The 18,655-nt window shown below is 46.9% G+C and overlaps 1 protein-coding gene across 1 annotated transcript in view; it reads right to left on the reverse strand.

The window, feature by feature from the left end:
• Positions 1 to 422: 422 nt before the first annotated feature.
• CA8 (carbonic anhydrase 8) overlaps positions 423 to 18,655 on the reverse strand; it is a 195,852-nt gene continuing 177,619 nt past the window's right edge. Inside the window, exon 9 of the mRNA XM_044293978.1 lies at positions 423 to 2,814. The gene's annotated coding sequence lies outside the window, so the exon portion shown is untranslated. The remainder of the gene's footprint in view (positions 2,815 to 18,655) is intronic.

An 18,655-nucleotide genomic window follows, 5' to 3' on the forward strand; every position in this document is an offset into this window, starting at 1 on the left:
GTTATTCAATCCTTTGCATACACACTATTAGGCATATAGAGAAATCATAGCAGGGATTGACACTTTAAATAAATGGTTCTTGTTTTAAAGAGGACCTGTCGCCACTCCTGACATTCTTGTTTTAATAGCTTCATGCATTCCCCATGCAATAACAATTCTGGAACATCTATCCTTATGGCTCTATGTTATGACATTCCCTTATTATTCCTACTAGAAGTTATGAATGAATTGCTAGCAGTCTGCAGTAAGGGTACAGAGAGGTAACAAGTTGGGGGGGGGGGGGGTCCCTGCACAGTCTGACAATAGCAGCACTGATTGGATAGTCAGCCTGTGCAGGGACACCCCTCTAACTTGTTACCTCCCCTCTGAACCCTTACTGCAGACTGCTAGCAATTCATAACTTCTAGTAGAAATGGCACAGGAATGGCACAACATTAAATCACAAGAATAGATGCTCCAGAATGCTTATTACATGGGGAATGCATGTGCCATTAAAACAGGAATGTCAGGAGTGGTGAAAGGTCCTCTAATGACCAGGCTGTCTATGTATTGCCCATTGAATGCAATACTCTATGTCCTCTGCAGAGAACACTATAGGGGGGGGGGGGATAAATAGCTATCATTCGCAGAGACCAAATTGCCTGATCATTGACCCAGCTTTAATCCGAAAGAGGTGGTATTTATATGGCGACCCCTTAAATATTATGTATTGTGTGAAGTTACAGAGCTGTGCCAACGTTTGACAAAGTAGCAAAATAAGAATGCTTTGAAAAACAGAAGTGCTTATAGTTTAAATTTAAAGGTAGTCTGTCACCCGTTTTTCACCAATATAACGAAGATCACTGCCCAATAAAAGATTGCAGACACATCCCAAGCATACCTGTGTCTGTATTCCATGTCCAGGAAAAGCACTTTTATTCTGATGGAAACCAGCTCCCAAGTGCCAGCTCTGCTGCTCCAAGTGCCCGAAGCAAACCAGACTGAAGCGGGGTGGGCTGCTTTAGTTGATCATATTTTGGGATTGGTACCAGCTAGAAATATGGGCATTCCAACCTTTCAAAAGGTAGCATTATATCCACTATATCAGAAGATATAGTCGTTAGAAATCGAGTCAGGAGTGAAAGCTGTTTTTACTTTCCCTTTCAGCTGGGCGCTTGGGAGCTGTTTTCCAGCAGAATAAAAGTGCTTTTCCTGGACACTGAATACAGACACACACTGCACACAGGTATGCTTGGAAAGCGTTTGCAATCTTCTGTGGGGCAATGCTCTTAGTTAGATTGTTGATATTAGGCTAGATTCACACTAGCGGCAGGGGAGTCCGGCAGGTGAACAGCCTGTCAGATCAGTCCTGCCGCTAGTTCACATGTGCCCCGAACTGCCGCTCCATTCCCATCGACTATAATGGGGGCGGAGTTCCGGCGGCAGCACTGCCTCTAGCCGTGCTGCCCCCAGAACTCCGCCCCCGCCCCCATTATAGTCAATGGGGATGGAGTGCCAGTCCGGGGAACACGTGAACTAGTGGCAGGACGGATCCAACAGGTTGTACAACTGCCGAAACAGCCTGCCGGACTCCCCTGCCGCTAGTGTAAAAGTATCCTTAGGTGACAGACTCCCTTTAAATTTATTCTGCAGCAGAACAACCACCCCAAACATACAGCCAATGTCTTTAAGAACTATCTTCAGCCTAAAAAAGAACAAGGAGTCCTGGAAGTGATGAGAGCCCTGATCTCATCATCATCATAGAGTGTCTGGGACTACATGAAGAGATATGTATATGATGTGGTTAGTTCCCCAAGATGTGGCAAACAACTTCCCTCCTCAGTTCTTTCAAAAACTGTGTGCAAGTGTGCCTAGAAGGACGGTCACACTAAATATTGGTTTAGATTTTCCCTTCTTCATTCACTTTGCATTTTGTTAATTGATAAAAATAATCTATTAACACTTCTATTTTTGAAAGCATTCTTACTTTACAGCATTTTATTTTTATTTTTCACACCTGCCTAAAGCTTTTGCACACTACTGTATTTTTAACCTATTTACTACACTGGCTGGTTTGTATAGCCTGCTGATCAGGAAGGGAAAATATCAGTCGATTGGAGAATTTTAAGGATCAATGCAAAGGAGGCTTTAGGCCTTTTTCACATCTCTGTCGAGCAGATCTGGCAGGTTGTTCCAGCACAAATGCATTTATGCCGGAAAGCGGTCGGATCACCTCCAGTGCTCATTACAGTCAATGGGAATCCGTCAATGAACTAGAGAATCCAGCAATGCTGCCGAAACAACCTGCTGGATGTGCTTGACGGAGATGTGAACGAGGTCTTAGTGTCAAGATGAAGAAAATAGAAAATAACTGGAAACTAAGAGCGGCTAGAGATAAACGTGTAGACGTCTTTCATTTTGCAAGTAGATCCATTAGGCAGGATTATGACTTTGCCTACCACATAAATGTTTCATAGCCATTTGGTTCTTGGTAGAATACCTGCAAGATAACTAGAAGGAAATTGCCAGTTGTGAGTCATTATATAATCAGCATAGGCACATATGTATTTTTTTTTTATAATTTGGTGGTATGAACTCATTCACACTCCTGTAACTTCAACTGAAGCACTCCCAGCAGAAACCGTGTATGTGACATCCGAGGTTCCTTGCACAGCTACCAATATTATGTACTATATCTCCTGCCATGAACAAAGATCTGGGAAACCAGGCTGCCAAAACTTGCTACAAAGTTCTCAGCTTGAATAATAGATTTCATTCTTTGTGGATGATCTAGCCATGACACAATTCAGCAAAAGATGGTTTCAAGTTCAGTTCCTGCGAAAAAGACAGTAGAAAATGTATCATTATAGTCACAGAAATTGTGATTAACACATTATACAAGCAATTCTTAGAACTGTTGTATATGTCATGGACAACAAATTACGTGAGAAAATAATTCCTGAGCCTCCCAAACTCTGATTCAATGTATATGGCCCGTTCCTAAATAGTGAAACTACAGCATTCACCTGGCTTAAAATTGGAGTCCCAAAAACTACTCAAGGGGATACATACCATGGAGATGCAGTAAATATAACAGCATAACACTCAATAATACTGTAATTATGACATCATAAGACATGATTATATCATAACACATTATGACATCATAAAACAAGATTATGACATGCAACATCATTATGACATCACACAACATCAATGATGTCATCTTAGCACATAAGACAACAAAATGTTAATTGTGACACGATAGGATACTTTTAAGACATTATAAGACATGATTATGATTCTTGATGAGCGAAGAGAGCTTTGGATGCTATGTCCGAAGTTGATTCGCTCAAGACTTTGGATTAATACTGTACGGAGATTTGGACCAGTCGTACCAGTCGGAACTGAAGCCGAAATCGGTTCCAAGTTTTAAAGTGGTTTTCCACTTTAAAAATCAATTACCGAAGATATTCAACAAAGTCTCGCACAACTTCACATATAACTGACCGGCTCAGCTGAGGCTGTACATTTTAATGCTGTACAGAGACAGATCTCAGTACGATATTTATCCAAAGTTTAGAGCGAATCGACTATAGCATCCGAAGCTCGCTTTGCTCATCACCAATTATGATATATCATAAAACATTGACATCATAAAATATTAAATATGACATCCTAACACATCATTATGACATCACAAGACATCATGATGACATCATAAAATATTAACTCTTTAATACCTCATTCACACGTCAGTGTTTTGGTCAGTGATTTCCATCAGTAATTGTTAGTCCAAAACAGGTGCGGCTCTAAACACAGAACAGAAGCAGATCTTTCCCTTATGTCTGTGGAGGCTCCAGTGCTGGTTTTGGCTCACAATCACTGACGTGTGAATGAGGCTTCACTCCTTGCCAACTGCCCCTTGACTATACATACACGTCTGTGTGTGCCTTTGGAATGCATTTTAAGTGATTCTGAAACAGTTTTTCGTGACACATTGTACTATGTGTAAGTGGTAAATTACTTGTTAAAACAAGCAGTCCAAACAGTGTCTTTTTGGGGAGTAGCAGCAGGTTTGTTTAGGGTGTTATTTTAAAGGAAAATATATTTGAACATGGAAAGCTGAGGTTGTGTGAAAATCCTCACAGATCCATGCCCGACTGATTTTCACAAGCGTAATGTTTTGCACACTTGTGGATGACAATTTTGTCCACTTTAGTGTGATGACTCCACCTGCTGTGCCTCAGACCAATGTGTCAGTCACACAATCAGCACCAGAATAAATATTGTAATAGATTTGTTGGGATTGTGAACTATGTGATGCATATTGAGATGATTGCTATTAATAATAAATTGCATTTCATAGCTTTGAATAATACATTCAACTTTAAATAACATCATGGCTGACTATCTCTGAATTACCGTATGGGATGATAATTGAGGTGATTCACATTAATAATAAACTGAGTAGTGTAGCTTTAAAGAGGCTCTGTCACCAGGATCAACCTTATTAAACCATACTGTCTGTTAGGCCTCTTTCACACGGGAGTCATATTTTTGGCCCGGATAATGTAATGCGTTTTGCACTCGCGTGAGAAAAATCGCGCATGTTTGGTACCCAAACCTGAACTTCTTCACAGAAGTTCGGGTTTGGGATCAGTGTTCTGTAGATTGTATTATTTTCCCTTATAACATGGTTATAAGGGAAAATAATAGCATTCTGAATACAGAATGCATAGTGAACTAGCGCTGGAAGGGTTAAAAATAAAATAAAAAATGATTTAACTCACCTTAGTCCACTTGATCGCGGCCCGGCATCTCTCCTTTGTTGAATAGGACCTGTGGTGAGCATTAATCACAGGACCTTTGATGACGTCACTCCGGTCATCACATGGTACGTCACCATGGTAAAAGATCATGTGACGTACCATGTGATGACCGGAGTGACGTCATCAAAGGTCTGTCATGGAACCATGAACCAGACGTACAACAAGAGATAAGTGGAAAATAAGAAGGTTTTATTGAAGAGCAAGCCGTAAGCAAAGTCCGAACGGATGGCTAAACCGAAGCAGGGTCTTGCGGAGACAGAGGTCAGGAACCAGAAGGGTAGTCAGACGAAGCCAGGAACAGGAACCAACGGGGTAGTCAGACGAAGCCGGAATCAGGAACCAACGGGGTAGTCAGACGAAGCCGGAATCAGGAACCAACGGGGTAGTCAGACGAGGCCAGGATCAGGAACCAGAAGCAGCAGCAGTCTTGGAAGCATGTGAACACAGGAGGACCAAGCAAGGAACTGAAGCCACAGACCTCCTATATATATGAGCTGGGCATCCAGCTCCTCCCAGTGGGAAGGAGGAGCCGCAGGGTGGGAGGCTACAAGAAAACCCAGAAACCAAGATGGCCGCCAGCACATGTCAAACGAAGGGAACAGCAAGGAGGTAAGACCATGACAGTACCTCCCCCTCAAGGGCCCCTCCTCCGCGGAGTAAGGAACGGTTTCTGAGGGAAGCGTGCGTGGAAGGCTCGGAGCAAAGCAGGAGCATGGACATCTGCGGAGGGAACCCAGGAACGCTCCTCTGGACCATAACCACGCCAATGGACCAAAAACTGCACCCGGCCGCGGACCAGGCGTGAGTCCAGGATATTGCTCACCTCATACTCCTCACGATTGCCCACTTGGACCGGACGAGGCCGAGGAATCGAGGAAGTGAAACGATTACACACCAGTGGCTTCAACAGGGAGACATGAAACACGTTGGAGATCCGCATGCCAGGAGGAAGCGCAAGGGCATAGGCTACCGGGTTTACCCTGCGAAGCACTCGGAAGGGACCAACAAAGCGAGGCGCCAGCTTGGGAGTGGGCACTCGAAGGTTGAGGTTGCGGGTGGACAACCATACGCGGTCTCCGACCTGGTAGGAAGGAGCGGGCGCTCGTCTGCGATCAGCCTGGAGTTTCTGGCGCTGCGCAGAGACCTCAAGGGACCTCTGGATCTGTACCCAAGAAGCACGTAGGACGGAAAGGTGATCCTCCACAGCCGGAATATCCTGGGGAGAGAATACCTCCGGTAACACGGCAGGTTGGAACCCATAATTGGCCATGAAGGGAGACGTCCCAGAGGAAGAGTTCACTGCCGTGTTCCTGGCAAACTCAGCCCAAGGCAGGAGGTCAACCCAATTGTCTTGGTGATCGGAGACATAGCAACGAAGGAATTGCTCCAAGGCCTGATTGGATCGTTCTGCGGCCCCATTGGACTGAGGGTGGTAGGCCGAGGAGAAAGAGAGATGAATCCCCAACTGGGAGCAAAAGGCGCGCCAGAACCTGGACACAAACTGACTCCCCCGATCCGACACAATCTCCTTGGGCAAACCGTGCAACCGGAAGACCTCCCTGGCAAAAATCGAGGCCAACTCTTGTGCAGAGGGTAACTTCTTGAGAGGAACACAGTGGCACATTTTGGAAAACCGATCCACAATCATGAGAATGACCGTATGGCCTCGGGATGCAGGGAGGTCCACAATGAAATCCATCCCCAGGTGTGACCATGGACGCTCCCCGGTGGCTATGGGTTGCAAAAGGCCCAACGGAAGGTGCCGAGGGGACTTACTCTGGGCACAAACGGAGCATGCCGCTACATATGCGGCGATGTCGGAACGTAGAGAAGGCCACCAGAACAGACGTGAAACCGCCCAGGACAGCTGATTCTTTCCAGGGTGCCCCGCGGCCTTGGAGTTATGGTAGGTTCGCAACAACCGAGTGCGCAACTCCTCAGGCACAAAACATCTGCCGTTGGGTCTCCCAGAGGGAGCACCAGATTGAGCCGCCAAAATCTGCTCACCCAGAGGAGAAGTCAGGCTGGTGCGAATAGCGGCCAGGATCTGATTCGGGGGTATGACCGTAGTCGGAATCGACTCCTCCCCGGACAGCTCGGAGTACTGCCGTGATAAGGCATCCGCTCTGATGTTCTTGGAGCCGGGTAGGTAGGAGACCACGTAATTAAAACGTGACAAGAACAGAGCCCATCTGGCCTGACGTGGTGTCAATCTCTTGGCCTCAGAAAGGTAGGTCAGATTCTTGTGGTCCGTCAGGATGAGAACCGGAACCACCGAACCCTCGAGCAAGTGCCTCCATTCTTTAAGGGCCTGCACGATGGCCAATAACTCCCTGTCACCAATCTGATAGTTGCACTCCGCGGAAGACAGTTTCCGGGAGTAAAACCCACAAGGAAGCAGAGGACCCTCTGGTGTTCTACGCTGAGACAGGAGGGCGCCTACTCCCGTCTCAGACGCGTCCACCTCGAGGAAAAAAAGGCAACCCAGGGTTGGGATGCGACAGAATCGGAGCCGACACAAAGGCGGACTTTAGAGCCTCAAAAGCTCGGATGGCCTCGAGCGGCCAGACCTGAGGATTACTGCCCTTCCTGGTCAGATCCGTGAGAGGCTTGGCTAGCATGGAAAAGTCCCTGATGAACTTCCGATAATAATTGGCGAAGCCCAAAAAGCGCTGCAGGGCACGAAGCCCACTGAGCTGGGGCCACTGTAAGACAGCCGAAACCTTCTCAGGATCCATGGAGAACCCCTCAGCGGAAATGATGTAACCTAAGAAGGTTACCTGGGATCGGTGAAATTCGCATTTCTCAAGCTTACCGAACAGCTTGTTCTCTCGTAAGCGTTGCAACACTCGTCTGACATCCAGAATGTGGGCCTCCATGGATGCAGAATATACCAAGATGTCATCCAAATAGACCACCACACACTGCTGCAACAGGTCACGGAAAACATCGTTGATGAATTCCTGGAAGACTGCGGGCGCATTGCACAACCCAAAGGGCATAACCAAGGATTCATAATGACCGGTCCTGGTGTTAAACGCGGTCTTCCACTCATCGCCCGCCTTGATCCTTACCAGGTTATATGCCGCCCTCAGGTCGAGTTTGGTAAAGACCGTGGCCCCTTTGAGGCGATCGAACAGCTCGGAAATCAAGGGTATCGGGTAAGCGTTCTTGATCGTGATGCGATTGAGACCCCTGTAATCGATGCAAGGCCTCAACTCGCCGCCCTTCTTTTTCACAAAGAAAAATCCAGCCCCTGCCGGGGACGAGGATTTGCGAATGTGTCCGCGTGAAAGCGCCTCTCTCACGTACTCCTCCATGGCCTCATTCTCCGCTACCGACAGTGGATAGACTTTGCCACGAGGAGGAACGGCACCGGATTGTAACTCTATGGCACAATCGTATGGGCGGTGCGGAGGTAGGGCAACCGCGCGCACCTTATCGAATACATCCCGGTACTCTTCGTATTCAGGAGGCAACAGAGAGTCCGAGGAAGTACACAGCAACTTGACAGGCCCATGGATGCAACTAGCCCCACACTGCGGTGACCACGAGAGGATCTCGACCGATCTCCAATCGAAAGTCGGATTATGCTTCTGGAGCCAGGGGTACCCCAAGACCACCGAGTAGTGTGGAGACGAAATAACCTGGAGACAGACCGACTCTCTGTGAACGGCACCAATGGCTATCCCCACTGGAAGGGTCTCATGAGTCACGTGTGGCGGCAGAAGGGGTCTGCCGTCTATCGCCTCAAGAGCCAGTGGGGAACCTCGAGGCTGCAGAGGAATGGAATTGGCGGCAACGAACACTCTATCAATGAACAAACCACCAGCACCAGAGTCCACCAACGCCTGGGTCGTCACCGAGCCCCCGACCCAGGAGAGGACAACCGTGATCAGTGGTTTGTCAACACGGGAAACCGGGGACGAGGAGACTCCACCCAAGATCTGCCCCCGACAGGACCTCAGGTGCGAGCGTTCTCCCGGACGGTTCGGACATGCCAACCGAAAATGCCCACCGAGACCACAGTACATGCATCGGCCCTCGCGTCTCCGGAGTACCCTCTCCCCCTCAGACAGGCGAGCAAACCCCCGCTGCATGGGTTCACCCCCAGACAAGTCATCCCCAGGAGGCGTGGGAGGAGAGGGAGGCACGGGTGGGACAGCAAACGTAGGCGCCAATCTGTTAGGAGACCTCCGCAGGCTCTCCTTAAAGGAAGGTCTCTCCCTGAGTCTGGTGTCAATCAAAATCAGGAAAGAAATAAGAGACTCGAGCTCCACTGGTAGGTCCTTAGCTGCAACCTCATCCTTCAAGGCATCCGAGAGACCATGAGAGAAAGCAGCGACCAGAGCCTCATTATTCCAGCCCACCTCTGCTGCCAGGGTACGAAACTCAATGGCGTATTCAGCTACTGTCTGATGGACATAAGGAGCTTCGCAGCAGAGGCAGCACGAGCCGGCACATCGAATACCTTCCGAAGAGAAGCAACAAAACCGGAAAACTCGGCAACCACCGGATTGTTGTTCTCCCATAAAGGGCTGGCCCAGGCCAAGGCCTTGTCCGAGAGCAGCGAGATCAAGAAGCCCACCCTTGATCTCTCAGTAGGAAAGGCATGTGGCAGCAACTCGAAGTAAATGCCCACCTGGTTAAGGAAACCTCGGCACTGAGTTGGCTCTCCCCCAAAGCGCTGTGGAAGGGGGGCAGAACCGATCATACCCTGAAACACCACAGGCGCAGCAACAGGTGTCAGGGTAGACTCTGGCGCAACAACCGGAGCGGCAGTAGGAGCGGGCCCAGGAGCGACAACCGACCCATCGGCAACGGAAGCTAAATGAGCCGTGCGTTCAAGCAGGGTTTGCAACGCCACAGCGAACCGACCCAACAGGTGATCCTGCGGATCAAGTCTGGCAACCAGCGTAGGTAGCGAGGGTGGCCCTGTACCGTCAGAATTCATGGCTTGGTCCTAATGTCATGGAACCATGAACCAGACGTACAACAAGAGATAAGTGGAAAATAAGAAGGTTTTATTGAAGAGCAAGCCGTAAGCAAAGTCCGAACGGATGGCTAAACCGAAGCAGGGTCTTGCGGAGACAGAGGTCAGGAACCAGAAGGGTAGTCAGACGAAGCCAGGAACAGGAACCAACGGGGTAGTCAGACGAAGCCGGAATCAGGAACCAACGGGGTAGTCAGACGAAGCCGGAATCAGGAACCAACGGGGTAGTCAGACGAGGCCAGGATCAGGAACCAGAAGCAGCAGCAGTCTTGGAAGCATGTGAACACAGGAGGACCAAGCAAGGAACTGAAGCCACAGACCTCCTATATATATGAGCTGGGCATCCAGCTCCTCCCAGTGGGAAGGAGGAGCCGCAGGGTGGGAGGCTACAAGAAAACCCAGAAACCAAGATGGCCGCCAGCACATGTCAAACGAAGGGAACAGCAAGGAGGTAAGACCATGACAAGGTCCTGTAATTAATGCTCACCACAGGTCCTATTCAACAAAGGAGAGATGCCGGGCCGCGATCAAGTGGACTAATTATTTTTTATTTTATTTTTAACCCTTCCAGCGCTAGTTCACTATGCATTCTGTATTCAGAATGCTATTATTTTCCCTTATAACCATGTTATAAGGGAAAATAATACAATCTACAGAACACTGATCCCAAACCCGAACTTCTGTGAAGAAGTTCAGGTTTGGGTACCAAACATGCACGATTTTTCTCATGGGAGTGCAAAACGCATTACATTATCCGGGCCAAAAATATGACTCCCGTGTGAAAGAGGCCTAACAGACAGTATGGTTTAATAAGGTTGATCCTGGTGACAGAGCCTCTTTAAAGCTACACTACTCAGTTTATTATTAATGTGAATCACCTCAATTATGTATGTATTCAGAATGCTATTAATTTCCCTTATAACCATGTTATAAAGGGAAAATAATAATGATCGGGTCGCCATCCTGATTGTCTCCTAGCAACCGTGCGTGAAAATCGCACCGCATCCGTACTTGCTTGCTGATGCTATGCGATTTTCACGCAACCCATTCACTTCTATGGGGCCTGCGTCGCGTGAAAATCGGACAATATAGAGCATGCTGCGATTTTCACTCAACGCACAAGTGATGCGTGAAAATCACCGCTCATGTGCACAGCCCCATAGAAATGAATGGGTCAGGATTCAGTGCGGGTGCAATACGTTCAACTCGCGCATCGCACCCGCACGGAATAGTCGCCCGTGTGAAAGGGGCCTTAGTGCTCATCATGCTGATTAAAGCAATACCTTTTTTTGTTTGTATGCTAAATAGCTGCAGAGATATCTGCATTTTTATTTATATGCAAATGAGCTATTAAAAACACCAGGAGGCAGGGCTGAATCCTTTGAGCACTGCTATGTAAAATCCCATGTGCTCTGCACACTCCCCCCTACTAGTGATGGATGAACAGCGGCCGGGACGTTTCGCGGTGGGTCCCATTCACTTTAATGGCAGGAGAACCTGAAAAACTTTCATGTCATATCTGCAGCCAGCAAATGCTTACTAGAAGTGCAAAAATAGTCCCACAACATGGACAGTGACATACCAGAGGGGGATCAATGGCAAAAGTTCCCACAAAAATTATTATAATTTTAATCAGGGGCCATTTTTTTATGCGTCTTAAAGGGAAACTCAAAAATATGCCCTGCTGGAGCCTAGAATTTTTTTTATTTTAGGCCACGGGAGTACAGGCCCTAAACATTAGGCTGTCACGAGGGTGTCAAGAGCCACGTCTGACTCCGTTATACCCGTCTGCCTTACTATCCTTTTTGTCTCACTCAGGGATCCGTAGCGTCTCCTCCTCAGCTGTTTCTTGTCTGTCACTCCCAATCTCCTTATATTCTCCTCTCTCACTTCTCTGGTTGCCAGATATAGAGCTTCCTGCCTGGACTTCTATACTGACCCACTGGAGCTGTGAATCCTGGTTGTTGTTCCAGAGTGTTACCCTCCTGATCCCTGTTGGTCTTTTTGTTGTCTTCTGTTGCCGCCCACCTGGGATTATATGTTGTCTGTATTGTCTGTCCTCCCCTTGGTGTTTTCCTTTAGAGTTAGTGGTGCGGACTAGTGTTCCCACCGCCCTATTCACTATCTAGGGCTCATCTGAGGGAAAGCCAGGGTTTCAGGCACGCGATCGGCGTACGGGTGAGGAACCCGCCTAGGGACGTCAGGGCAGTCAGGTGCCAGCCTCAAGGTGAGATAGGGGTCACACTCACCACCTTTCCCTCTCCCTTGGACAGAGCCTTCCCTTTTCCCTCCCTTTGTGTCACGTATGTGATAGGCACGCCGGTCGTGATATAGGCATTCACCTGACAGAAAATAACTTGTGATGTGGCTAGAGGTATATTAGGTGGTCACTGGATAAAAATAGAACTTTAGGCCAGTACAGGCCCCAAACATTAGGCATTCACCTGACAGAAAACAATTGTGAATTGATTATGTGGCTGGAGGTACATTAGGTGGTCACTGGATAAAAAATTTACTGTAGGCCCCAAAAATTAGGCATTCACCTGACATAAAAGGCCTTTTATGCCGCTGTATATACATAAGACAAGGACCATTCTTTGTTCTGAGTGGTGGCGGATATGTGTGGGCTGGCATGAGGAAATTCAATTACATGTTGTCGCCACAGAGGTTGAATTCTTCCGAGATCCGTGCCTCATTCATTTTTAGAAATGTGAAGAAGTCCACACTGTCGTGAGCTAGGCGAGTGCGCTTATCAGTCACGATCCTCCCTGCTGCGCTGAACGTCCTTTCGAACTGGACACTCGACGAGGGGCAAGCCAAGAGTTCCATGGCAAATTGTGCCAGCTTTGGCCACAGTTCAAGCCTGCACACCCAGTAGTCCAGGGGTTCTTTGCTTCTTAGAGCGTCCACATCGGCCGTTAACCCGATGTAGTCGGACACCTGTCGGTCTAGACATTCCCTGAGGCTGGATCCGGAGGGCAGCTGTCGATGGGTTGGGTTGGCTGCAAACACATATTCAAACTGCCCTCTTCTTGCAGGCGCAGTAGGATTGGTACCTGCATCTGTTTTGCTGTGGGTGGAAATTCTGCCAGCGCCCACAACAGCAGAATGCAGCATCTCTCGCAGCAAGGCCTGGAAATGCTGCATTTAGACAGCCCTCTGTGATGCTGGTAACATGTCTGCCATTTTGTGTTTGTACCGGGGCTCTAAGTACATTGCCACCCAGTTCTGTTCCTTGCCCTTTATGCTTTTTATACAGGGGTCCCTTTTCAAACACTGGAGCATGAAGGCCCCCATTTTCACTAAATCGGAAGCAGTGGAGCACACTGGCTCCTATTCAGGAGAATCCAGGAGAATCTCATCCTCGGTCTCCTCCCACTAGCCATGGACAACACCAGGGATCCCCGAAAAGTTTAAAGTCCCCCTCAAAGCCTGCTCTTCTTGCTCCTCCTCCCCAGCCACTATCCTCCTCTAAATCCTCTTCAGACACCTGCTGACTTGTCTCAGACAGAGTAGTCCCCCCAAGGAATTAATTCAGCATTGCGACTTCCTCATCTCCCAGCTCCTGCTCCTCGACGTCTTGATCAATAACACAACGCAATGCACGCTCCAGAAAGAAGGCGTAAGGTACGATGTCACTGATGGTGCCCTGGCTGCGACTGACCAGTTTGGTGATCTCATCAAATGGAGCAAATGTCTGCATGCGTTGCGCATGAGCAGCCACTGGCCCAGTAAAAAGAAACCATGCTCCCCAGAACCTGCCCTGCAGAGTTCGTACAGGTAGTAGTTAACGGCATGTTGCTGCTAGAGCAGCCTATCAAGTATATACAAGGTAGAGTTCCAGCGCATTGGGCTGTCACAAATCAGACGTCTGACGGGCAGGTGGTGTCGCCGCTGAACGTCAGCAAGGCGAGCCATGGCTATGTAAGATCTTCTAAAATGGCCAGAGATTTTCCTGGCCTGCTGCAAGACGTCCTGGACCATGGGGTATTGCTGCACGACTAAGTTCAGGATGTGTGCCATGCATGGCACTTGTGTAATTTTGCCCTGTTTCAGCTCGCTCAGCAGATTGGCATCGTTGTCGCACACCACTTTACCAACTGTCAAATTGAGCCTGTGACGTCAGAGCTGAAAGCAGTGCAGGACCGGTGTGGCTCTTGGCTTCCAGGCACAACAGCCGCAGCACAGCATGGCAACGTCTCACCTGGCACGTCAAATAGGTTCTGGGGAGCTTGGGGAGTGCAGCAGAAGAGGCGGTAGCAGTGGAAAAGGAAGAATCAGCCGTAGAGGAGACAGAGGATGGAGTAGGAGGAGGAGAAGAGGAGGCAGGCCTACATGCAATCTGTGGCGGTAACACCAAATCAACACGGGTGCTACGGGTTACATGCTTGATGTCCGTCAGAAGGTTCACCCAGTGGGCAGTAAAAGTTATATATAGAAATATTTCCTTCCGGGGACCTCCCATTGCGGTGTGCCAATGGCCACAAAATTTCTAAAGGCATCAGAGTCCACCAATTTATATGACACTAGTTGGCGGGCTAGCAGTTCCGGGCTGATCTGGGTACTGTCGTCAGACCGCTGGGTGGCGGCTGTTGCTACCTCCTCTTACTCATCCAATGCCAAGAATGGCTGCGCATTGGTAAGGTCTGGAAATGGATGGGAAAATAATTCCTCTGACTCGAGTGGAGGGTCTCAGGTGGTGGTGGTGCTGTCTTTGGGGGTGCACACAGCATAGAATGAGGAGGGTGCAGAAGCGGAAGGCTGAGTTAGCCACTCAACCAACTCTGTTTGCGTCCTTTGACGTAATCAAACGCGCCTTCTCCAACTTCCCACTTAGGCTGCGGCCTGGTGCACCTGCCTACCCCTACCACCCCTGTAGAACGGCCTGCCTCTTCCTGTGCCAAAGTCCCTAGAGAAGAGCAGTATTTGTGGAAGCAGGTATATCACAGACCTCTGGAAGCAGGCATATCACACCCCTCAATCAGAATTTTGTGGAAGCAGGTGTATCACAGGCCTTAATCAGTATTTTGTGGAAGCAGGTATATCAAACCCCTTAATCAGTATTTTATGGAAGCAGGTATATCAAACCCCTTAATCAGTATTTTGTGGAAGCAGGTATATAGAACCCCTTAATCAATATTTGGTGGAAGCAGGTATATCGCACCCCTCAATCTGTATTTTGTGGAAGCAGGTATATCAAACCCCTTAATCTGTATTTTGTGGAAGCAGGTATATCGCACCCCTCAATCAGTATTTTGTGGAAGCAGGTATATTGCACCTTTCAATCATTTTTTATATCACACCCATTGCAAATAGTTGTTCCAATAGCACTTGTCCCTATATATACCTGCGGTATCACAGCATAACTGCATACAACTGCTGCACAATACAAATGCACTATAATATACTTTCTATGTTAGAAAGTATATCATAACCCTAAGTATATCACACCTATCGATAGCAAACCTATACCAGTCCTTAAAGGGACTATTAGCTAGCATTTGGTGTCCCCCAACAGTCTGTCACTGTTCCACAAAACAAACTCTCCCTACACTGGCAAAACACAAATGTAAAATGGCTGCCAGATTGGGTTCTGTTATAGGGTGGCGGTGTGTCCATGTGCTGAAACGTCTCAATTGGCTTTCCTGTCCCACCTGATGTGTGTGTCATGGGTCAAAGTTCAATGCAAAAGAATATGGCGCCGGCGGACATCACCATATGTTCGGCGAATTGCAAACGTGCAAAGTTCGCTGTGAAACGACTGCCGGGCGAACCGCAAGGCCATCTACCCCCTACATTTAATTGACAGAACTATACATCAGCATACTGAGGGCAGAACTTTGTCCTAGAGCTGTCTCCTAGCATGTACCTATCATATACACCATGTACAGTACAGTACAGTCGTGGCCAAAAGTTTTGAGAATTACATAAATATTGGAAATTGGAAAAGTTGCTGCTTAAGTTTTGCATATACTCCAATTTGCATATACTCCAGAATGTTATGAAGAGTGATCAGATGAATTGCATAGTCCTTCTTTGCCATGAAAATTAACTTAATCCCCAAAAAAACTTTCATTGCTGTCATTAAAGGACCTGCCAAGATCATTTCAGTAATCATTTGTTAACTCATTTGAGAATGTTGACGAGCACAAGGCTGGAGATCATTATGTCAGGCTGATTGGGTTAAAATGGCAGACTTGACCTGTTAAAAGGAGGGTGATGCTTGAAATCACTGTTCTTCCATTGTTTACCATGGTGACCTGCAAAGAAACGCGTGCAGCCATCATTGCGTTGCATAAAAATAGCTTCACAGGCAAGGATATTGTGGCTACTAAAATTGCACCTCAATCAACAATTTATAGGATCATCAAGAACTTCAAGGAAAGAGGTTCAATTCTTGTTAAAAAGGCTTTAGGGCGTCCAAGAAAGTCCAGCAACCGCCAGGATCGTCTCCTAAAGAGGATTCAGCTGCAGGATCGGAGTGCCACCAGTGCAAAACTTGCTCAGGAATGGCAGCAGGCAGGTGCGAGCACATCTGCACGCACAGTGAGGTGAAGACTTTTGGAAGATGGCCTGGTGTCAAGAAGGGCAGCAAAGAAGCCACTTCTCTCCAAAAGAAACATCAGGGACAGATTGATCTTCTGCAGAAAATATGGTGAATGGACTACTGAGGACTGGGGCAAAGTCATATTCTCCGATGAAGCCTCATTCCGATTGTTTGGGGCATTAGGAAAAAGGCTTGTCCGGAGAAGAAAAGGTGAGCGCTACCATCAGTCCTGTGTCATGCCAACAGTAAAGCATCCTGAGACCATTCATGTGTGGGGTTGCTTCTCATCCAAGGGAGTGGGCTCAATCACAATTTTGCCCCAAAACACAGCCATAAATAAAGAATGGGACCAAAACACCCTCCAATGGCAACTTCTTCCAACAATCCAACAACAGTTTGGTGAAGAACAATGCCTTTTCCAGCACGATGGAGCACCGTGCCATAAGGAAAAAGTGATAACTAAGTGGCTCGGGGACCAAAACGTTGACATTTTGGGTCCATGGCCTGGAAACTCCTCAGATCTTAATCCTATTGAGAACTTGTGGTCAATCCTCAAGAGGCAGGTGGACAAATAAAAACCCACTAATTCTGACAAACTCCAAGAAGTGATCATGAAAGAATGGGTTGCTATCAGTCAGAAATTGGCCCAGAAGTTAATTGAGAGCATGCCCAGTCGAATTGCAGAGGTGCTGAAAAAGAAGGGCCAATACTGCAAATGAAAACGTATGAAGTGCGTGTAATTATATTTCACTATTTCACAGAAACAACTGAAACAAAGATCTAAAAGCAGTTTAGCAGCAAACTTTGTGAAAACTAATATTTGTGTCATTCTCAAAACTTTTGGCCACAACTGTACTATAGCTTTATTACATTGAGATATGCTCAGAAAGCTAATATAAAATTGATGTGTGTAGTCAAGTTTTTTTTTCCCCCTAGCTGCAGTCCTGAATTAAGGAGTATTCCAATATGTTTTATCTTTATATAAGGGTGCCTTGGTGACTGGAGACTACCGGTTGGAATCTGTGACAAGGTTGCTGAGAATACGCCGAATTTGGATGCTATATTTCTATGTTCACGTGTCTACGATGTGGTGAATAGCGCGGACCTGAACCTTATCTATTTTCTCATTGAAACTTGGAGGAAAATAGGACTTACTCCTTAATTCAGGACTGCAACTAGGGGAAAAAAAAACCCATCAATTTTATATAGTTTTTTTGTGTTTATAGGTCCTAGAGTGTGTATTCATGGCAATGGACATTTTTACATTTAGAGAAAATATGCAATTAAATGTGCAGAAAGTTTTCTGTGAAAAACAGGAAAACCCATCAGATGAATGATATCGATGTTGTGTTCACTGAATTGGAGACTCTCATGGTAAAATAAATTAGAACTATCTGGGATGTGATCTCTTTAGAGCAATATGTGGTAGAGGAAAACATTCCAGAGGGTCTTAGATGGCAGCTCCCATTTAATACAGATAACGAGGAGGAGCTGGCTTATTGGGAGTATTTTGTGAACTCATGTGGCATCAATGCAATGAGATTCATTATAGAACAAAGGAAAAATAAACTGACTTTGCTATGTAAAAAAATTGAGGATATTAAAGAAAAATTGGAGCTGTTCAAAGAATTAGGTGAATACCGTCAGTTATCCCAGAAATGTCAGAAAGAAATAATAAAGTAGAACAGGAGGAAAAAAAGAAAAAACTAAAATATTTGAAAGTTTTGGAGGATTATAAAAATAACAAATTATATGACTGAGGGATGGAAAATCAACTGCCGATGACACGGTTCAAGAAATAAATAAAGTCACAGATAACTTTCCCAATACAGGGAGATCCGGATATAATACACAAGAAAAAGAGGGAAACATTAGATATCCTAAAAAATATGATCCCCAATAGCAACAACAAGGGGGGAGAAGGGTATACAGGGAACCACCCTCCTATAGGTCTAATTCCCCTCAATACCGGAGATATAACGGACCAGAAGGGGGGGGGGGTTACCCGCAATATGTCCCCTATAACCAAAGACCTAGGCAATACTACAACAACTATAGGAGATATTCCGTATATGCAGACCATAATCCAAGGTATAACAATAGGAACCAATACTACCAGAGTGGATATTATAGAGGTCCAAAGAACTATGGTAGAGGAGGAAACCGATATGGAGAACAATTTACACCAGAGAAGGAATGGTTAAACACACAGGATAATAGAAGGGAGAAAGAATTAAGATAATTAAGTGGTAGGGAAGACAGTGGTAAGGAAGTCAACATAAAGAAAATTTCCCCCACAAATTA

This window comes from Bufo gargarizans, chromosome 5 (genome assembly GCF_014858855.1).
Source record: "Bufo gargarizans isolate SCDJY-AF-19 chromosome 5, ASM1485885v1, whole genome shotgun sequence".
NCBI classification, from domain to species: Eukaryota; Metazoa; Chordata; class Amphibia; order Anura; family Bufonidae; genus Bufo; species Bufo gargarizans.